The sequence below is a fragment of the Mesoplodon bidens genome (genome assembly GCF_964165515.1).
Source record: "Mesoplodon bidens genome assembly, chromosome: 3".
NCBI classification, from domain to species: domain Eukaryota; kingdom Metazoa; phylum Chordata; class Mammalia; order Artiodactyla; family Ziphiidae; genus Mesoplodon; species Mesoplodon bidens.
The window spans coordinates 57,997,344-58,018,331 of record NC_138178.1 but is presented as its reverse complement, the minus strand read 5'-3'; the positions used below and the strand labels follow the sequence as shown (position 1 = coordinate 58,018,331).

Sequence of the window (20,988 nt, the reverse complement as noted above, 5' to 3'; positions counted from 1 at the left end):
AATCAAGAGATCACTGAAGAAATCAAAGAGGAAATCAAAAAATACCTAGAAACAGATGACAATGAAAACACAATGACCCAAAACCTATGGGACGCAGCAAAAGCAGTACTAAGAGGGAAGTTTATAGCAATACAATCCTCTCTCAAGAAACAAGAAACATCTCAAATAAACAGCCTAAACTTACACCTAAAGCAATTAGAGAAAGAAGAACAACAACAACAAAAAAAAACCCAAAGTTAGCAGAAGGAAAGAAATCATAAAGATTAGATCAGAAATAAATGAAAAAGAAATGAAGGAAATGCTAGCAAAGATCAATAAAACTAAAAGCTGGTTCTTTGAGAAGATAAACAAAATTGATAAACCATTAGCCAGACTCATCAAGAAAAAAAGGGAGAAGACTCAAGTCAATAGAATTAGAAATGAAAAAAGAGAAGTAACAACTGACACTGCAGAAATACAAAGGATCATGAGAGATTACTACAAGCAACTCTATGCCAATAAAATGGACAACCTGGAAGAAATGGACAAATTCTCAGAAAGGCACAACCTTCTGAGACTGAACCAGGAAGAAACAGAAAATAAAAACAGACCAATCACAAGTACTGAAATTGTGACTGTGATTAAAAATCTTCCAACAAGCAAAAGCCCAGGACCAGATGGCTTCACAGTTGAATTCTATCAAACATTTAGAGAAAAGCTAAGACCTATCCTTCTCAAACCCTTCCAAAATATACCAGAGGGAGGAATACTCCCAAAGTCATTCTACAAGGCCACCATCACCCTGATACCAAAAGCAAACACAGATGTCACAAAGAAAACTACAGGCCAATATCACTGATGAAAATAGATGCAAAAATCCTCAACAAAATACTAGCAAACAGAATCCAACAGCACATTAAAAGGACCATACAACATGATCAAGTGGGGTTTATCCCAGAAATGAAAGGATTCTTCAATATATGCAAATCAATCACTGTGATAAACCATATTAACAAACTGAAGGAAATAACCCATATGATAAACTCAATAAATGCAGAAAAAGCTTTTGACAAAATTCAACACCCATTTATGATAAAAAACCCTCCAGAAAGTAGGCATAGAGGGAACTTATCTCAACATAATAAAGGCCATATATGACAAACCCACAGCCAACATCGTTCTCAATGGTGAAAACTGTAAGTATTTCCTCTATGATCAGGAAAAAGACAAGGTTGCCCACACTCACCACTATTATTCAACATAGTTTTGGAATTTTTAGCCACAGCAATCAGAGAAGAAAAAGAAATAAAGGAATCCAAATTGGAAAAGAAGAAGTAAAGCTGTCACTGTTTGCAGATGACATGGTACTATACATAGAGAATCCTAAAGATGCTACCAGAAAACTGTTAGAGCTAATCAATGAATTTGGTAAAGTAGCAGGATACAAAATTAATGCACAGAAATCTCTTGCATTCTTATACACTAATGATGAAAAATCTGAAGGAGAAATTAAGGAAACACTCCCATGTACCACTGCAACAAAAAGAATGAAATACCTAGGAATAAACCTATCTAAGGAGATAAAAGACCTGTATGCAGAAAATTATAAGACACAGATGAAAGAAATTAAAGATGATACAAACAGATGGAGAGGTATACCATGTTCCTGGATTGGAAGAATCAACAATGTGAAAATAACTATACCACCCAAAGCAATCTACAGATTCAATGCAAGCCCTATCAAACTACCACTGGCATTTTTCACAGAAGTAGAACAAAAAATTTCACAATTTGTATGGAAACACAAAAGACCCCGAATAGCCAAAGCAATCTTGAGAAAGAAAAACAGAGCTGGAGGAATCAGGCTCTCTGACTTCAGACTATACTACAAAGCTGCAGTAATCAAGACAGTATGGTACTGGCACAAAAACAGAAATATAGATCAATGGAACAGGATAGAAAGCCCAGAGATAAACCCATGCACCTATGGTCACCTTATTTTTGATAAAGAAGGCAAGAATATACAATGGAGAAAAGACAGCCTCTTCAATAAGTGACGCTGGGAAAACTGGACAGCTACATGTAAAACAATGAAATTAGAACACACCCTAACACCATACACAAAAATAAACTCAAAATGGTTAAAGACCTAAATGTAAGGCCAGACACTATAAAACTCTTAGAGGAAAACACAGGAAGAACACTCATTGACATAAATGACAGCAAGATCCTTTCCTGACCCACCTCCTAGAGAAATGGAAATAAAAACAAAAACATACAAATGGGACCTAATGAAACTTAAAAGCTTTTGCATAGCAAAGGAAACCATAAGTAAGATGAAAACACAACACTCAGAATGGGAGAAAATACGTGCAAATGCAGCAACTGACAAAGGATTAATCTCCAAAATTTACAAGCAGCTCATGCAGCTCAATATCAAAAAAACAAACAACCCAATCCAAAAATGGGTAGGAGACCCAAATAGACATTTCTCCCAAGAAGATATACAGATTGCCAACAAACACATGAAAGGATGCTCAACATCACTAACCGTTAGAGAAATGCAAATCAAAACTACAATGAGGTATCACTTCACACCAGTCAGAATGGCCATTATCAAAATATCTACAAACAATAAATGCTGGAGAGGGTGTGGAGAAAAGGAAACCCTCCTGCACTGTTGGTGGGAATGTAAATTGAAACAGCCACTATGGAGAACAGTATGGAGGTTCCTTAAAAAACTAAAAATAGAACTACCATACGATCCAGCAATCCCACTACTGGGTATATACCCTGAGAAGGCCATAATTCAAAAAGAGTCATGTACCACAATGTTCACTGCAGCACTATTTACAATAGCCAGGATATGGAAGCAACCTAAGTGTCCATTGACAGATGAATAGATAAAGAAGATGTGGTACATAAATACAATGGAATATTACTCAGCCATAAAAAGAAATGAAATTGAGTTATTTGTAGTGAGGTGGATGGACCTAGAGTCCGTCATACAGAGTGAAGTAAGTCAGAAAGAGAAAAACAAATACCGTATGCTAACACATATATATGGAATCTAAAAAAAAAAAAAAAGGTTCTGAAGAACCTAAGGGCAGGATAGGAATAAAGATGCAGATGTAGAGAATGGACTTGAGGACATGGGGAGGGGGAAGGGTAAGCTGGCACGAAGTGAGAGAGTGGCATGGACATATATACACTACCAAATGTAAACTAGATAGCTAGTGGGAAGCAGCCACATAGCACAGGGAGATGAGCTCAGTGCTTTGTGACCACCTAGAGGGGTGGGATAGGGAAGGTGGGAGGGAGACACAAGATGGAAGAGATATGGGGATATATGTATATGTATAACTGATTCACTTTGTTATAAATCAGAAACTAACACACCATTGTAAAGCAATTATACTCTAATAAAGATGTTAAAAAATTAATATGTAATTATAATAAAACATAGTTTATCAAGAGGACACAAAATCCCAAATATGCATACTTCTACTAATACAGCTTTAAAATGTGTGAAGTAAAACTTACAGAATTGCAGAGATAAATAGACAGATCCACAATTATTGTTGGAGATTTCAATACTCCTCTCTCAATAGAAGAATTAATCAGAAAATCAGTAAGGATAGAAAAGACTTGAACAGCACTTCCAGCCAATTTGACCTAATTGACATTTATTGAACATCTACTTGACAACAGAATGCACTCTTTTTTTCAAGTGCACATAGAATATGTATTCAGATAGACCATTTTCTGTACCATAAAAAAGTCTCAATGTATTTTGAAGGACTGAAAACAAAGTATGCTTTCTGATCAAAATGGAATTAAACCACCAATCAATAATAGACAGGTACCTAAAATCCCAAATATGTGGCATTTGAAATAACTCTTGATTCAGAGAGTAAGTCACAAGGGATAATTTTAAAAATATCTTAACTCAGTGAAAATGAAAACTCAACATAAAATTTCTGGGACACTGCTTCATGAAAAAATTCTGGCTTTAAATGTTTATTTTAGAAATGTGTTTTATCAATATTGTAACCTTCATTCTTAAAAACACTAGGAAAAAACAAGCAAATTACACCCAAAGTAAGTGAAAAGATAATAATAAGGAACAGAAATAGGAAACGGAAAAATAATTGAGAAATCCAAGAAAACCAAGAGCTGACTTTTGAAAAGATCAATAAATTGAGAAACTTGTGACAAGATTCATGAGAGAGAGAGAGAGAGAGAGAGAGAGAGAGAGGAAGGATACAAATTACTAACATAATTAATGAAAGAGAAGGCATAACTACAGATTCTAGAGAGGATAACAGCATAGTAAGGGAATGTAATGAAAAACTTTATGCTAATAAAATCAACAACTTGGATTAAATGGCCAATTGCTTAAAGACACAGCTTACTCAAGAAGAAATAAAAACCCAAATAATCTTATATATGTGAAGAATATGTTCCTCAAACTTGTGAATGATACCTCATCCTTAGCATTGTTTGTGTTACCTACTGTGACCTACTTTGACTGATATGACTTGTACATGTGAAAGAACGTGAGAAAATAAAATGCTTTGGCTATTTATTCCTAAATTGATAAGCACACAGAGCAAAAAGCAGTGAATAGAGTTATGCTTACCAAGACATTAAATATGGAAGCATATGGAAAAATATTGTATCTCCTGATCAGTCACCATAAGGACACACACAGAGTCAGGGGGTAAAACCCCAGTCTACCACACCATCATCATCTACCACTTCCCAATGAGCAACCCATGTGCTGGGCTCCCTGTGTCTCTCCAGAAAACACCAGAATGCCAGATCAGAGGATCTGATAGTGACTGAGGCAGAGAGAATGGCTGACTAATTCAGGAATTCAGGTTTCCTACCCCAGTACCACCTAAGTTTGCTTTGGCCATTTAGCTTTTAAAGGAAATAATTGCTTGAATTTATGAATGCTTAATTAAGTCATTTGTGTGGTTTCTTAGTTCTGCTTCTGCACATAGGTTTTGCTAACAACTGAGTAGTAAAATTGAAATTGAAACTGAAATCAGAAACTCAAGCACAACACATATTTCATCAAAGAAATTGAATAAATAATTTAAAAGCTTTTCCCTAAATTAAAACATTCCAGATCCAGATGACTTCACTGGTGAATTCCAACCAACATTTAAGAAAGTAATCATACCAATGCTAAACAAACTTTTTCATAAAAAAGGAGGAGGGCTTCCCTGGTGGCGCAGCGGTTGAGAGTCCGCCTGCCAATGCAGGGGACACGGGTTCATGCCGCGGAGCGGCTGGGTCCGTGAGCCATGGCCGCTGAGCCTGCGTGTCCGGAGCCTGTGCTCCGCAACGGGAGAGGCCACAACAGCGAGAGGCCCGCGTACCGCACACACAAAAAAAAAAAAAAAAAAAGGAGGAGAGAACACTTTATGTCCCAACTCTTTATGAGACCATCATACACTGACACTAAAACTATACAAAGACATCACAGGAAAAGAAAAACTACAGACCAGTATCACTCATGAACATATATCCAAAACTACTTTAAAAATATAAACAAATAGAACTAGTGATATTTTAAGGGATATACACAATGTAAAAGTAAGGTTTATCCAGGAGTGCAAGGTTGCTTTAATATTCAAAAATTAATTAATGAAATTCACAATGTTAGTAAAATGAAGGATGAAAACCATATAACCATCTTAATAGACACAGAGAAACTATCTGAGAAAATTCAGTTTATGATAAAAATTCTCAATAAACTAGGAATAGAAAGGAACTTCCTTGACGTGATAGAGAGGATCAGTTAATTATGGAAGACTACGCTTTGCTTCTAATGTGAGAAACAAGATGAATGTCTGCTTTTATCACTTCTACTCAAAATTGTCCTAGAGATCCAACTCAGGGCAAAAAGGTGAGAAAAAGAAATAAAAGGCTTCTGAACTGGAAAGGAAGAAGTAAAACTGTTTTCACTCATAGATGACATGATTCTGTGCATAGAAAATCCTAAGCAATCTTTTTAAAAAAAACTACCAGAATAAATAAGTGACTTTTGCAAGGTGACGAGGCCAATACATAAAAATCAACTGCTTTTCTCTACTAGCAACAACAACTAGAAATCAAAATTTAACAAAACACCATTTAGAGCAGTATCAAATAATACTTTTTTGGAAAGTAGTATTACTTTAGTAATACTTAGGGATACATTTAGGAAATACTTCAGGATAAATTTGACAAAAATATATGCAAGACCTATACTTTAAAACCTACGAAACATCTCTGGAAGAAATTTAATAAGGCCAAAATAAATGGAAAGCTGTATTAGGTTCATGGTTTAGAATACTGTTAAGATGTTAATCCACTCCACTTTGGCCGATAGATTCAAGGCAATCCCAATGAAATCCCAGAAGGCCTTTTTTTGAGACTGAGAAGCTTATTCTAAAATTTACATGAAAATGCAAAAGACTTAGGATGGCTGAAACGATTCTGGAAAAAAAGTTGGAGGACCTATATTACCTGATTTTAATACTTACTATAAAGCTACAGTTATCAAGAGAGTGTGGTACTGGCATCAAGGTAGTCATATAGATCAATGGAACAAAATAAAGAGTCAAAAATAACTCAGATAGATGGTCAATTATTTTTGACATAGTTCAAAAAAGGAAAGGACAGTCTGTTAAAACATGGTGCTGGAATATCTAGATGACTATATGGGAAGACAACTCCTCAATCCCTACTGAACATTACACATAAAAATTAACTCAAAATAGGTAAAATACCTAATGGTAAAAGATAAAACTACAAAACCTACATAACATACATGGGAGAAAATCTTTGTGACTTTGGGGTAGGCAAGGATTTCTTAGCTAGGAAAGAAAAAGCAAAAACCACAAAAGAAAAAATTGATAGGGACTTCCTTGGTGGTGCAGTGGTTAGAATCTGCCTGCCAATGCAGGGGACATGGGTTCAATCCCTGGTCCGGGAAGATCCCACATGTCATGGAGCAACTAAGCCCGTGTGCCAAAACTACTGAAGCCTGCACACCCTAGAGCCCACACGCCACAACTACTGAGCCCATGCGCCGCAACTATTGAAGCCTATGTGCTCTAGGGCCTGCATGCCTCAACTACTGAGCCCACATACTGCAACTACTGAAGACCGCATGCCTAGAGCCCATGCTCCACAACAAGAAGCCACCGCAATGAGAAGTCCGCACACCACAACGAAGAGTAGCCCCCACTCGCCACAACTAGAGAAAGCCTGTGCACAGCAATGAACACCCAACACAGCCAAAAAAAAAAATGATAACTTGGTCTTTGTATTAGTCTGCTAGGCCTTCCACAACAGAATACCACAGACTGGGTGGCTGAAACATCAGGAATTGGTATTCTCACAGTTCTGAAGACTAGGAGTCTAAGATCAAGGTGCCAGCAGGCTGGTTTTTACTGAGGCCTCTCTCCTTGGCTTGCAGATGGCTGCCTTTTCACTGCGTCCTCACATGACCTTCTCTCTATATCTGAGCATCTCTATGTCTCTTCCTCTTCCTATAAGGACACCAGCTCTATTGGATTAGGGCCCCACCCTTATTATATAATTTAACCTTAATTACTACTTTAAAGGTCCTATCTCCAAACACAGCCACTTGGGGCTTGTGGCTTCAGCATATGAATTTCATGGGGAACACAATTCAGTTCATAATGATCTTTATCAAAATTAAAAACTTCTGCTCTTTGAAAATTTCTTAAATAAATGAAAAGACAGGCCACAGGCTGGGGTAAAATATTCACTTCACATACATCTGACAAAGGACTTATATCCTGAATCTGTGAAGAACCCTTAGAATTCTACAATAACAGAAAGACCAACTAAAAATGTTCAGTAGGTTAGAAAAGACACTTCATCAAAGATGATGTATTAATGGCCAATAAGCATGTGAAAAGATGCCCAACATCATTAGCCACCAGGAAAATGAAAATTAAAAACCACAATGAGATATAACTATATGCCCACACCTACCCATTAAAAAACTGACAATTCTAACAATTGGAAGGATGTGGGGCATTGTTGGTGATAGTATAAAATGACATAATCCTTTCAGAAAATTTTGACAGTTTTATTAAGCAGACATTTATCATATGACCCAGCAATTCTGTTCCTAGGCATTTATCCAAGAGATATGAAAACATATGTCCATGAAAGACTCATACAGAAATGTTTGTTATCAGCTTAATAAAAGCCAAAAACTAAATATAACCAAAATGTCCATGAACTAATGAGTGGATAAATTGTGGGACATACATATAATGGAATATTACTCACAGTAAAAGGGAATGGCTATTGATACATGCAACCACATAGATGAATCTCAAAATAATTGTGCTGTGTGAAAGAAGCCAGGTACAAAAGAAAACATATTTAGGATTCCACACGTTTGAAACTCTAGAAATTCTAGAAACAACAAATCTATGCTATAGGGACAAAAAGCTTATCAGTGGTTGCCTGGGGCTGGTTGTCAATCACTCTGATTGGAAGATGGCACAAGCATACTTTTGGGGGTGAAGAAAGTTTTTTTTTTTTTTTTTTGGCTAGGAAAACTTTATTATGCTCCACATGTCCAGGGAGCTCATACATGCACATGCACACTCACACAGGCACACACAGCTAATACTGCTCACGGCATTGGCCATGGGCACAGAGTGGCCCTCGAGTTGGGAAGAGGCCCAGAATTCTGCTCTGGTTCCTCCTCACCACAGTCTCCTGCACTGCAGGCTGGGGCCCAGATAGGTATCGTGGAGGCAGCACCTTCACACTTCCAGACCAGGATCCTCGCTCAGTCCTAGTGCCTGTACCAGGTCCTCTGCGAGCCCACTCTTCAACATCCGTCTCAAAGACTTGAGGTTGCCACGGGAACGCTTGCCTTCCAGAGCAGCTAAGGCACGAGGACTGCTCTTGGTCACTGACTGCACCAGCAGGTCCATGATCGCATCTGAAGTGTCACTGGGTAAACTGGAGCCTGGAGGTTCTTCTCGGGGTACAGTGCAGGGCCCCACTGCTGTGGGCATGACTGGGGAGCTGCTCTGGACCATGCCTGAGGGAGCCAGCCAGATAGGGAGGTCAGGCCAAAGTGTTGTTTTGATGTTGTTTACATGGATTTATACATTTGTTAAAACTCTTTGCACTGTACACTTTAAATGGGTTCATTCTACTATATACACACATATACATGTATATATAAATGTATATATACATGTATATATAAATAATACCTCAATAAAGTTGATTAAAATAATTTTTAAAATCCAGCAAATTTGACTCTCTACCCAGCAGCCCAACATAACCAATGTTGACAATTTCAATCTTCATGGATTGCAGTTTCTGTGCCGGAGACAGATGTAAATAAGGCTAAATTTGATACAGGAGTTTGGAGATTTTCATTGAGTGAACAAGTAACAGAAATCACACTTCTAATTTTAAACAAATAAAAAATATTTTCCCCAAACTCTGTCAAGAGTTGAGTTACTGGGACTTCCCCAGTGGCGCAGTGGTTAAGAGTCCACCTGCCAATGTAGGGGACACGGGTGCGAGCCCTGGTCTGGGAAGATCCCACATGCCACGGAGCAACTGAGCCCGTGCACCACAACTACTGAGCCTGCACTCTGGAGCCCGCGAGCCACAACTACCGAGTCCTCATGTCATAACTACTGAGCCCTCATGCCACAACTACTGAAGCCCACACGCCTAGAGCCCATGCCCTGCAACAAGAGAAGCCACCACGATGAGAAGCCTGTGCATCATGACGAAGTGTAGCCACAACTAGAGAAAGCCTGTGTGCAGCAACGAAGACTCAATGCAACAAACAAACAAACAAACAAACAAATAAATAAATGAGTTGAGTTACTCCCAGCTTGGTAACTCATAAAGCCTTGTTGAATCCTCCTGTGACTCAGAATGAGGGGACGCTATCCTTTTCCAAATTTTGACAAGCTCACCAGTAATCTGTTTCAAAACATCTGTAGTCCTTCCTGAATTTTTCAGCAATGTTTCACTGCTCTTTTCTTTTCAAATGCTTCAGAATTGACTTTGAAAATAAAGGTTGTATTTTCCCCACTCCTCAAATTTTGAATGACTTATTTCAGAAATGGCTTCAATTTATATGCCTGTCACTTTAGACCATAACAGTCCCCATTAACTGTTAAATGATGTCAGTTTGCTTTACTTTTCGGTTTTAGTGGGGATTTTTTGCTGGGTTTGCTGCCTGTCTGAGAGGGGCAGATTTGTCTGATTTAGTTATACCCAGATGTGCCTAAATAAAAGACAGAGGAGAACAAGATACTGAGTCAGAGTTTCAGTTAATTTATGTTGTGTTTCTCATAAATTCCTGTGGGTTTCTTTTGGCACCAAAATTTATTATTCTCTGTCCCTTTTAAAATACAATCTGATGCAATAGTTAAGGACCAGTGTCAGGCTGGGAGCCTCCACCTCTGATCAGCTGCTGCCACACAATATAAATCAATTCAGCAAGCATTCCCAGAGCATCTGCTGTGCACTCAAATCTTTGGTGAGCCCGATGGAATATTAAGAAGAAGTTCTGGCTTCAGGGAGCCTACAACAAAAAAGAAGCACGAATGGCTGCTAAGCTTCGAGCTAGGATAACTAAATTTTACTTAAGATTCCTCTGTTTAATTAGCAACATTCATTCAAGGATTCATTTAACTTCTTTGCTAAATGAATTTTAATGAGATTCCACATCATGATTTTCAAAATAGGAAAAAAAATCTTTCTATTTATAGGATTGGGGTGAGTTTCAAAGAAGAGAATGCTTAGGTTGTCAGTTTATAAAATATAAATGCAATAAAATTGTAAAGTTCATTTATTAGAATGTGATTGGGGAGATAAGCCTAAGACAACTCAGCAAAAAGTGTATGAAAGTATGATTTATTTGTTTATGTCCTCATAGAATAGCAAAAAGGGATCAGGGTAAACAATAGTTTCAATTAACTTGAAAATTATTAAAACAAGATTTTAAAAGATGAAAAGGTAGGGATCCACTTTGGGCTATGATGGAATAGCTTGTGTCAGATTACAGTTTTCATTGAGATCAACTGGAAAAGCTGGATAAATTTTTTAAAAAAAATCTCTTTGAACCACTGTAGGACTCCCAAGGCAGTCACTATTCAAGGGGCCAAGATTTTGGAGAAAAAAAGAAAGCCCTTTGAAAGATATGACCATTTGTTCATCACTTTTCCCCTTGGGATGTCTGGTATAGGGTGAGAAGCTGAGGGGCCTGGCAGAGGTTACCCACAAAGAAGCAGAGAAGCCAGCAGAGTTTAGGCTATTTCACAGAGCAGAAAAATAAAAGCCACAGTTCTAGGCTTCCAAGGCAGCCAGGATTTGAGGAGTCAGACCTAAGAGACAATGGAGGCACAGAGAAGTGAGCCTGGCAGTTGGCATTTTTCTCCTTGAGATATTTGCCAAGTCTTAGCTATGTAGGGTAAGGAGCTAAGAAGCCAAGCAAAAGGTGGCTGAAAAGTTCCATGGTCCCTGGGAGACAAAAATCTGAATTTAGGGTTTTCCAAGGATGAAGGACCCAAGAATTACCCCAGGTTCTCAGCTGGGACCCATGGAGGGCTACTGTCTGAAAGATTAACCAGAGGAAGACTGACTCTTAGAAAGACTGAAACCAGGCCTCAGGTCATTCAGCCTTTGATTGAACTGAAGTAGACCAGTGGCCCCTACTCTAGCTGCTTGCCACAGGACAGGGTGAATCCTCTACAGAAGAAGGTGACATCATCCAAAGCCTCCACAAATTTAAATATAAGCTTACCAGTATTGAATCAAAAATACTAGGTGTACCAAGTCACAGGGCCAAGAGAAGAAACAGACAAGAAAAACGGACAGGAAAAACAACCCACAGAGAGCCTAGATATTAGAGTTATGAGATCCTAACTTTCAAATAACTCTGATTAATGTTCAGAAAAAGAAAGAACAGGATGGAGAATTTTAGTTGAGAACTATAATCTATATTTAAAAATCGAACAAATTCTAAAACTGAAAAATTATGTAATTCATGGTATTAAGAATTCAAAAGATGATGCAATAGCAGATTGAAACAGCTGAAGAGGATTAGTTAAATTGTACTGAAGTCATTAGAAAATATCCAGTCTGAAGTCCAAAACAAATAAACAAAAATACTGAAAACAAGACACATATGGGATATGGTGGAATGTTTAAATATACATCCAAATATGCATATAATTGAAGCCCTGGAAGGGGAAAGAGAGAAGAATAGAGAAGTAGTGGTATTTAAAGAAATAATGACCAAGAATGTTCCAACAATGACAAGACATCAAGCTAGAGATTTAGAAAGTGCTAAACTTCCAAGCAGGATAAATACGAAGAAAATCACACCTAGGAACATCATAGTGAATCTCTAAACACCAAAGAAAAAGAGAATATTCTTAAAAGTGCTTGGAGAAAAAGATGCATACCTTCAAAAGCAGAATAATAAGATGAAAACCAGAAAAAAATGCAATGATTTCTTCAAACTGCTAAAATAATAATAATAAAACCTAGAATTCTATACCCAGTGGAAAAAATCTTCCAAAAGTGTAGGCAAAATAAAGTTATTTCTACACAGACAAGAACCAAGAGAATTCAGCACCAGTAGACCAGCACTAAAAATACCACTACAGTGTGTTCTTCAGGCAGAAGTAAAATGATCCCAGATGGGGAAAAAAGGACATGTAGGAAGGAATGAAGAACAACAGAAAGGGTAAATGTGTGGGTAAGTCTAAATGAATATCGACATAAGATAATGTAATATGAAGTTTCACATACATATAGACTTGCAGTGCATGACAATAACACAAAAAGGAGTAAATGGAGTTTGTGTTCTAAGCGTCTAGCACTGCCTAAGAATTTACAAAAGGACTACTTTCTATTAGACTCTAGTAAGTTAAATAATCTAAGGCAATCTCAAGTAATAGTAAAAGAATGTCAAACTGACAAGATAATGGGTAAATGGAATAATGAAATGTATTTTATTATTGCAAAAGAAAAGGAACATAAAACAGGTAGGAAAAATAGAAAACAAATAGTAAGGATGGAAAATATACAACCAAATGTGTCAGCCAAATAACGAAATACTCCAATTAAACGTAAAAATGGAAAATACTGAAAAGAAGTAAGAGACATATGGGGCATGGAATAAATACTCCATTTAAAAGACATAGATTTTCGGACTAGATTTTTTAAAAATATATGTGTCTTACAAGAGACTCACCTTAAATATTAAGTTGAAACATATGAAAAGGCCAATATTCAACCATTTTTTGACTTACAAAAATGGCAGTTTCATATGGTTCAACCTAAAATGAGGGCACAGTGAAGCTGAAGGGACAGAAAAAAATATACTATGCAAACAGTGGCCAAGAGAAAGTAGAGATTAAGGTAAGAAGCATTTCTATCATCAGAGAGATATTCTATAATGATTAAAGTGCCAATCCATCAAGATGACTCAACTATCCTAAATTCTTATGAACCTAATGGCATAGCTTCAAAATATGTAAAGCAAAAATTAACAGAACTCACAGGAAAAATAGACAAAAATCACAATCATAAGGAGAGGCTCTAATATATCTCTTTGTAACTGATGAAACAAGTAACAACAACAAAAAATCTGTAAGGATATAGATCTGAACAACGCAATTGACTAAATTCACCTAATTGGCATACACAGAACCTGCACATAACATCAACAGAAAACAAATTAATTTCAAGTGTACCTGAAACATGTACCAACACTGACCACATGCTAGACCATAAAGCAAATCTCAACAAATTTCAAGTGGTAGAAATGATTCAAAGTATATTCTTTGACTGTAGTGGACTAAATTAAAAAAAATCAATTAAAAAAAAGATAACTGGAAAACTCCCAGATGTTTGAAAATTCATCATTATGCTTCATATAATACATGGACCAAAAAATCACAATAGAAACTAGAAAGTAGTGTGAACTGAATAATATGATAAATATGACCTACCAAAACTTATAAAGCTAAAGCTGTACTTAGAGGAAAGTTTATAACCTTAAATGCCTATATTAGAAGAAAAGCTGAAAATCATTTATGTAAGTATCCATCTCAAGAAATTATGAGTAACAAATTATAGCTAAAGGAAATAGAAGGAAATAATAGATATAAAAGCAGATATTAGTGAAATAGAATATAAACAATAAAAGAATATCAACAAAGTTTGTTGTTGGAAAGACTAATGAAATTGATAAACTTCTAGAAAGACTAATCAAGGAACAAAAGAGAGAGGGCACAAATTACCAACATCAGTAATGAAAGGATAAATATTCATAATGAATTAATATAGGCCACACTGCAGAGTGATTAAGAGTACAGCCTGTAAAACCTGACTGCCTAGGTTTTTGGGGTTTAAATAGAATATTATTCACAATAGCCAAGATATGGAAACAACCTAAGTGTCCATCAAATGGATGAATGAATAAAGATGTGGTACATATATACATACAATGGAATGTTATTCAGCCATGAGGAAGAAGGACCTACCTAACATTGGAAACCTATTTACCGTTTGCAACAACGTGGATGCACCTTGAAGGTATTATGCTAAGTGAAATAAGTGACACAGAGAATGATATCTACTGTATGATATCACTTACATGTGGAATCTGAAAAAGCCAAACTCATAGAAACAGACTAGAATGGTTACTAGGAGTAGGTGGCAGGGGAAAGTAGGAGATGGTGATCAAATGTACAAACTTCTAGTTATAAGAGGAATAAATTCTGGGGCTCTAATGTACAGCATGCTGACTAAAGTTAACAATAGTGTGTTGTATATTTGAAAGTTGCTAAGAGAGTGGATCTCAAATGTTCTCACCACAAAAAAGAAATGGTAATTACGTGGTATGATGCAGGTGTTAGCTATGTTGGTAATCATTTTGCAATATATAAATGTATCAAATCAACAAGTTGTACACCTTAAACGTATACATTATATGTCAAATATATCTCAATGAAGCTAGAAACTTAAATTAAATTAAATTAACAACATAAAATTAACCCATCCGATGGTTTTGGAAGATCCATGGCCGTTGTCTTTTCAAATATGGCTTTTGCTCCATTTCCTCCTTCTGGGACTCCAACCACACACGTTTATGGATGTGTGCTTCTGTGCATTTGCACATTTTCTGAAGTCGGATCTCCTGGGCCCTTGTCTGTCCTGGACACATTCTCTGCAAGCTACTGGGACTGGGTTCTCCTGGAGCGCCCTCTGCAGGATACTTTAGTCCTGGAGTGAGGTGGGGGAGGGGACAGGCACAGCAGAAGTGGCCCTGCAGCAGTGGTCCTGTGCACATGCATGATGAACGGCCCGGTCAGGGGCTCCCCAGATGAGAGGGGCTCGCTGGCACCCTGTGTATTCTCTCTGCCTTTGGTCCTGTACGTGCAGGATTGGGCTGGAGCTGGACAGCCTGGGTGTGCTGTCTGAAATCAGTGACCAGAGAGCACAGGCCCTGCCCAGGCTCCTGCTAGACTGCCGGTCATCCCAGGGCGCTGAATGAGGGACCTCACACATCTGGCTTGCTCTGTGTCTACACAGGCCCCTTGACCTCTCAGTGTTTACAGTTATGAAGAGAAGCCCTTTCTTTCCTTCAGCCAGGGCACCACCACCCGCCCGCCCCGCTTCATCAGAAAGAAGCAGAAAAGGTCATCACAGGGTTACCAGGGAGCCCCTGGGAAGCCCTCGGGTGGAGAGCAGCCCAAAGTGTGTTTCTCCAGCTGCAGCTGAAGCACATGCCCAGATGGTCCCAATTCTAGCAGCAAGACTGTGGCGCTGCTGATTGAACTCACCACAGAAATAAAGGCCTGGCTGCTGCTTCCTGGGAGCAAGGGGAGAAGAGGCCAAAGGCAAGAGGAGAGACCAGAGATGGGGGAGAAGAAAAAAACAACAACAGCAAGGAAACCGGGAGGGAGCAGCAAATGGAGGGTGGGTGGGAATGGGCAAGACAGAGGGGAGGGAACAAGGCCAGGGGAGGAGAGAAGCGGCAGAGGGGAAACGGAGGAGGGCTGAGAGGAGCATGTCCCTAGGTCACTGCCACCCACACCTTTCACGTGATGGCTAAGACGATTTGCATTTTACCAAGGATAGAGCCTAAAATCCTAAAGCATGAAGCACGAGTGGTGGGATTCAGGCACAAGAATCTCAAGTGCCAGAGATGGCCCTTGATCTCGGAGGCCCCTTACTTCCCTTCCTAGGTTTAGGATTCATCCCAGGAAACTGCAGCCTAATGCTGGCAACTGAAAGCCGGAAATGGGAGAAACTTTTCCTGTGTTTTCAAAAAGCATCTGCTCTTTGGAAACACATTTCAGTGAGACACTTGAAAACCAGAATCACTCTCAAAGAATAAAACTGCCGGGCTTCCCTGGTGGCGCAGTGGTTGAGAGTCCGCTTGCCGATGCAGGGGACGTGGGTTCGTGCCCAGGTCCGGGAAGATCCCACATGCCGCGGAGCGGCTGGGCCCGTGAGCCATGGCCGCTGAGTCTGCGCGTCTGGAGCCTGTGCTCCGTCGGCAACAGGAGAGGCCACAACAGCGAGAGGCCCGTGTACAGCAAAAAAAAAAAAAAAAAGAATAAAACTGCCTCCCTCCAAGCCCGTGTTCTAGATCACAGAAGCTTCTCTGTTACCCTGGGATTGTGTGTTTAGCCTCCCCATGGCTTTGGGAAGACCCAGGCAGTATGAGGAATGTCATTTCAAAGCCGGGACAGCCAGATTATGGTTTGGCTGCTTGGCCCTTCTGGGAATGGGGATTCAGGGCAAAGGAATCTGCCTTAATGGTTTTTCCAAAGGCCCAGTTCTGTGCTTTCGTGATTGTGGCTCTTGGAGGCTCCCTTTACCTCTGCCCGGCCCTTAGCCAGGACCATCTCCTCCCTGGGCCCTCAGACTCTGAAACCGAAGGCGGCTTGTGGCCTGAGAGACTGGCCCTCAGCTGTCTGAGAGATGGATGGAGAGGGCGGTCTGTCCTTTGCGGAGAGGAGGAGAAGTGCTACCAGCTGCAAAACAGAACATGCGAGCCAGGCCACCGCTGGCAGGGGAGGGTGCTTTCCAAGTGGAAAGCGGTGAGAAATATGTTGGAATCTGCCTCCAGAGTCATGGAATTTTCTTTTTTTAATGTCCTTTTCAAACACATACTTTGAAAAACTATTTAAAGGCGGGGGAAATTAATTAGGGCCCTTTGTGCTGGATCCCCTTCCCCAGAGTTCCTCTAGCAAGAGAAGTAAAAATAGAACCTGTGAGGGGCTGCAAATGTACTGCAAACAAAGATCATATTTAAGAGCCCAACGAAGCATGACTGTACAAATAGGAAGAAAGGAGCGAATTATTTCCATCGCTGCAGAGGGAGACGGTGGCAGTCTTCTCGGGGTCGTTGGGAACAGCCTGAAAACTGGAAAAGCCCTAGGAGGCTGGGAGGAAAGGCCTTGCCAAGAGACAGCCCCGGCTTGTGTCCCTCAGATAATCACCACTTTTGTCCCAGCTCTATTACTGAGGAGGACTGAGGAAATCAGGAAGAAGTAGAGAAAAGCAGAGTTTGGAGGATATTAAAAATCTCTTCCACTTACGGAACAATTCGACCTTTTAAATATATTCTTCCATTCATTTCATCCTCAAGTGCCCCCAAAAAACGTAGACATGGTGGGAGTTTTCATTTTCTCCCAATGAGAATGCTTGGCGAGTCCAAAGTAATGCAAAAGTGTTTCTGGCAGGCCACGTAAGGTGGGGAGTCAGATGTATGACTCCCAGGCTGGCCAAGTTTCAGTGCAGCACAGCAGTGAGGAGTGCAGGCTTGCAGCCAGGGAGGCCTGGGAGTGAGGCTCAGTCCAACCACTCTCCTGCAAGTCACTCCCACACTTGGAGCCTCAGCTTCCTCTTCTCTCCTGGGAACATTCTCTCCTGGGAGCATTCAGCCTGAGCAGACCCCACACACACACTTTTAAAGGCTGTCATGATGATGAAAGGAAAGGAGGTATCTGAAAACTTAGCACGTGCCTGGTGAATAGCAAGCACTAGGTCGACTGTTGCTATCAGCTTTGTCATCGTGCTGGGATGCAGACAAAGGAGAATGATGCTGGAAAAGGGAGGGGGGATGCATACCTTCTACACTGAGGCACAAGTCCTAACTCAAGGAGTCAAAGATCCTTAAGTCATGTGACCTGGGATAAATTACATCATCTTCAAGTCTCAGTCTCCTCATCTGTATAATGGGGATAATAGCATCTTCTGTGGCTGAGACAATGCTCTATGTTCACCCTACCACGTCTTCTTCCTGAGCTCACAGTAGAACTATATTTCCCAGCTCCCTTGCTGTTAGATGGAGGGCCTAGAACTGAGTTCTTCCCAATGGAATATAGGTGAAAGTGATGCAAGGTATCCCAGCCCTGAGTCTTAAAAGCATCCACGTGTTCCTGCAGCCCGATTTTCTCCCTCAGAGGAGATGGAGATGGTGTAGCTCCAGGATGGAGGAGTCATGACACAGAACGAAGCCACCCAACCTGCAGTGGATTCTGCTGTGAGGAAGAAAGCCTTTGCTGTGAAGAGTCACTGAGATTAGGGGTTATTTGTGTCTCAGCACATCCCAGCTCCTGGTTAACACACCTCCTGGGGTCGGGGGAGGGGCAGGGGGCATGAGGATCAAATGAAATCATGTGGGGCAGGACTCAGCCAAACATGGATGGCTACTCTGCCCGTTTCAGGACAGAGGGCTTGGGAACAGAAACGGTACTAGAAACCCTTGGGTCCCTGGGATCTTTAGGCTTACATACTACTAATACACAAAAAGCTGCCATCTAGTGAGCTTATACTATGTGCCAGACACTGGCTGAGGAGCTTTCTCTGCATTAGCACTCACACTCGGGATGGCCGTGGGAGGGAGGGTATAGGGTGCACCTAGAGGGTCAGCGGAGCATGGTAGTTCTGAGTGAGGACACAGGGGCCCTCTGGCCAGGGTGTGACTCTGGATTTACAGTGTGACTTTGGACAGTTTACTTGATCTTTCTGTGCCTCAGCAACCACATCTGCACAATGTTGTGAGGGTTTAAATGAGTTATTCCACGTAAAGCACTTAGCACATAATAAATACTCTCACAACGTTGGCTATTCCAAGTGTTTCCTTTTACAGATGATGAGGCTCAGAGAGGTAACATGACTTGCCCGTGGACACACGTCTAGTAAGAGGTTGAGCCTGGAACTGAAGACGGTGTGACTCCAGAGCTGGTGCTCATCTCTCTGTATTTGCAGGAGTAAATGCTCTGTGCCCCATCAGGAGACCCCAGGAGAATCACAGCTATCACTCCTCATCATTGCCACCATCATCACCACCACCAGCACCCCCTACTTTGTAATAGCACTTCACAGTTTTCACAATGAGTTTTAACATTCTACCTCATTTCATCCTCACAGAAATTCTGATTCCCATTGTACAAACAAGAAAGAGAGCAATGGCTTACCCAGAATTGTTCACTCCATGGTGGGAGAGCAGGGCTTGAACCCAGGTCTTTTCCCCCACATAGCAGTGCCACTGGGTGGCACGATGGGGCACCTTCAGGCTTGCCTTAAGCAGCCACATTTCCTCCACAGCCCACTCCTCTCTACCTAGGTTAGCCTCCAGCTTCTCTGTGGTCAGTGGACTGGGGAGACCTGGCCTGGGGGAGCAGGGCAGTGCCATCTCCTGCAGCAGCGCCACCTGACTATGTTGGGAGCAGAGTGACACACCATCCCCAGGGCTGAGTGGAGACCCTGTGAAGGGGCAGGGCCAAGATCTGCCGTGGCGCAGGTTGCTAAGGAGGATCTGGCTGGAGCACATGCTGTACAGATGCCCAGAACAGAGGATGTTTGGCCAAAGGGATCCAGCCTGGGCCTCTCTGCAGTGTACAGGGTAGTGAGAGCTGCTCATGGGGTCAAGGCCAGCCTCACGCCCCACATGAGCTGTGCTTTGGTCCATGGTCCAGCCACACACTGATGTCTAACCCTAGCCAGGACTGACCTCAACCCTGGCCACACACAGACCCTTAAACCAGGCACAGACTGGCTCCAAACCTCAGTCACAGGCTGACCTTGAACCCAGCCATGGTGTTACCCCACCTAGAGACCGACTAGAGACTGCCTCTGAGAATGACCCATACTTGACCCCAGCCCTCAAGGGCTGCCCTTAACTGCCATGAATTAACCACTCACTGATCACAGACTGACCCCTGATCACTAACCCCTAACCCTGGGCCAGGCTGACCCTACAATAGCCTAATCTAGAGCATGTGTCACTGGACATACAAATAGAGGGCAAGTGAATCTTCACTGTACAACACTTAGACCCCCCATAAGGTTGGGGAGCGGGGGGGCATGGTCATCTCTACAAACGTATGTAACCCGTATTCTCTGAGGAAGAACCCTGATGTGAGGAAAACACATGGTGAGATGGTCTCAGCTACCTCCTCCAGGCTGGGCAGCACTTGAGTCCACCCTAGTAGAAATCCTAACAGAAAGAGAGAAACCTGCCTAACTCTTCTATGAGGACACTGTAACCCTGCTTTCAAAACTTTATAAGGACATTACAAGAAAATTACAGACTATTTCACTCATTGCCATAGCTGTAGTTCTTCATAAAACATTAGTAATATTATTTTTAAAATAGCACATCATGACTAAAAAAGGTTTATCCCAGGAATGTAAGGATGGTCCAGTATCAGGAAAGCTATCCATGTATCTCAAACATTAATAAACTAAGAGATAAAAATCACATGTGTCTCAACAGGCGCATAGAAATTGTTTGAAAAGGTCATGTCTCTTTATGATAAAAAGTCTTAGAGCCTAAAAATAGAAGGATATTTTTTGAACCCTAAAAAGGTTCTCTACTAAAATCCTACAGCAAATATACTTTATGATACATTTTTGAGAAGTTTAGATACATCCTTCTTTCATTAAGGT

General features: G+C 40.6%; 1 long non-coding RNA gene across 1 annotated transcript in view; it reads right to left on the bottom strand.

Moving 5' to 3' along the window:
- LOC308614193 overlaps positions 1 to 17,838 on the bottom strand; it is a 28,233-nt gene extending 10,395 nt beyond the window's left edge. Inside the window, exon 1 of the long non-coding RNA XR_014015365.1 lies at positions 17,631 to 17,838. This is a non-coding gene — a long non-coding RNA (uncharacterized lncRNA). The remainder of the gene's footprint in view (positions 1 to 17,630) is intronic.
- Positions 17,839 to 20,988: the final 3,150 nt, after the last annotated feature.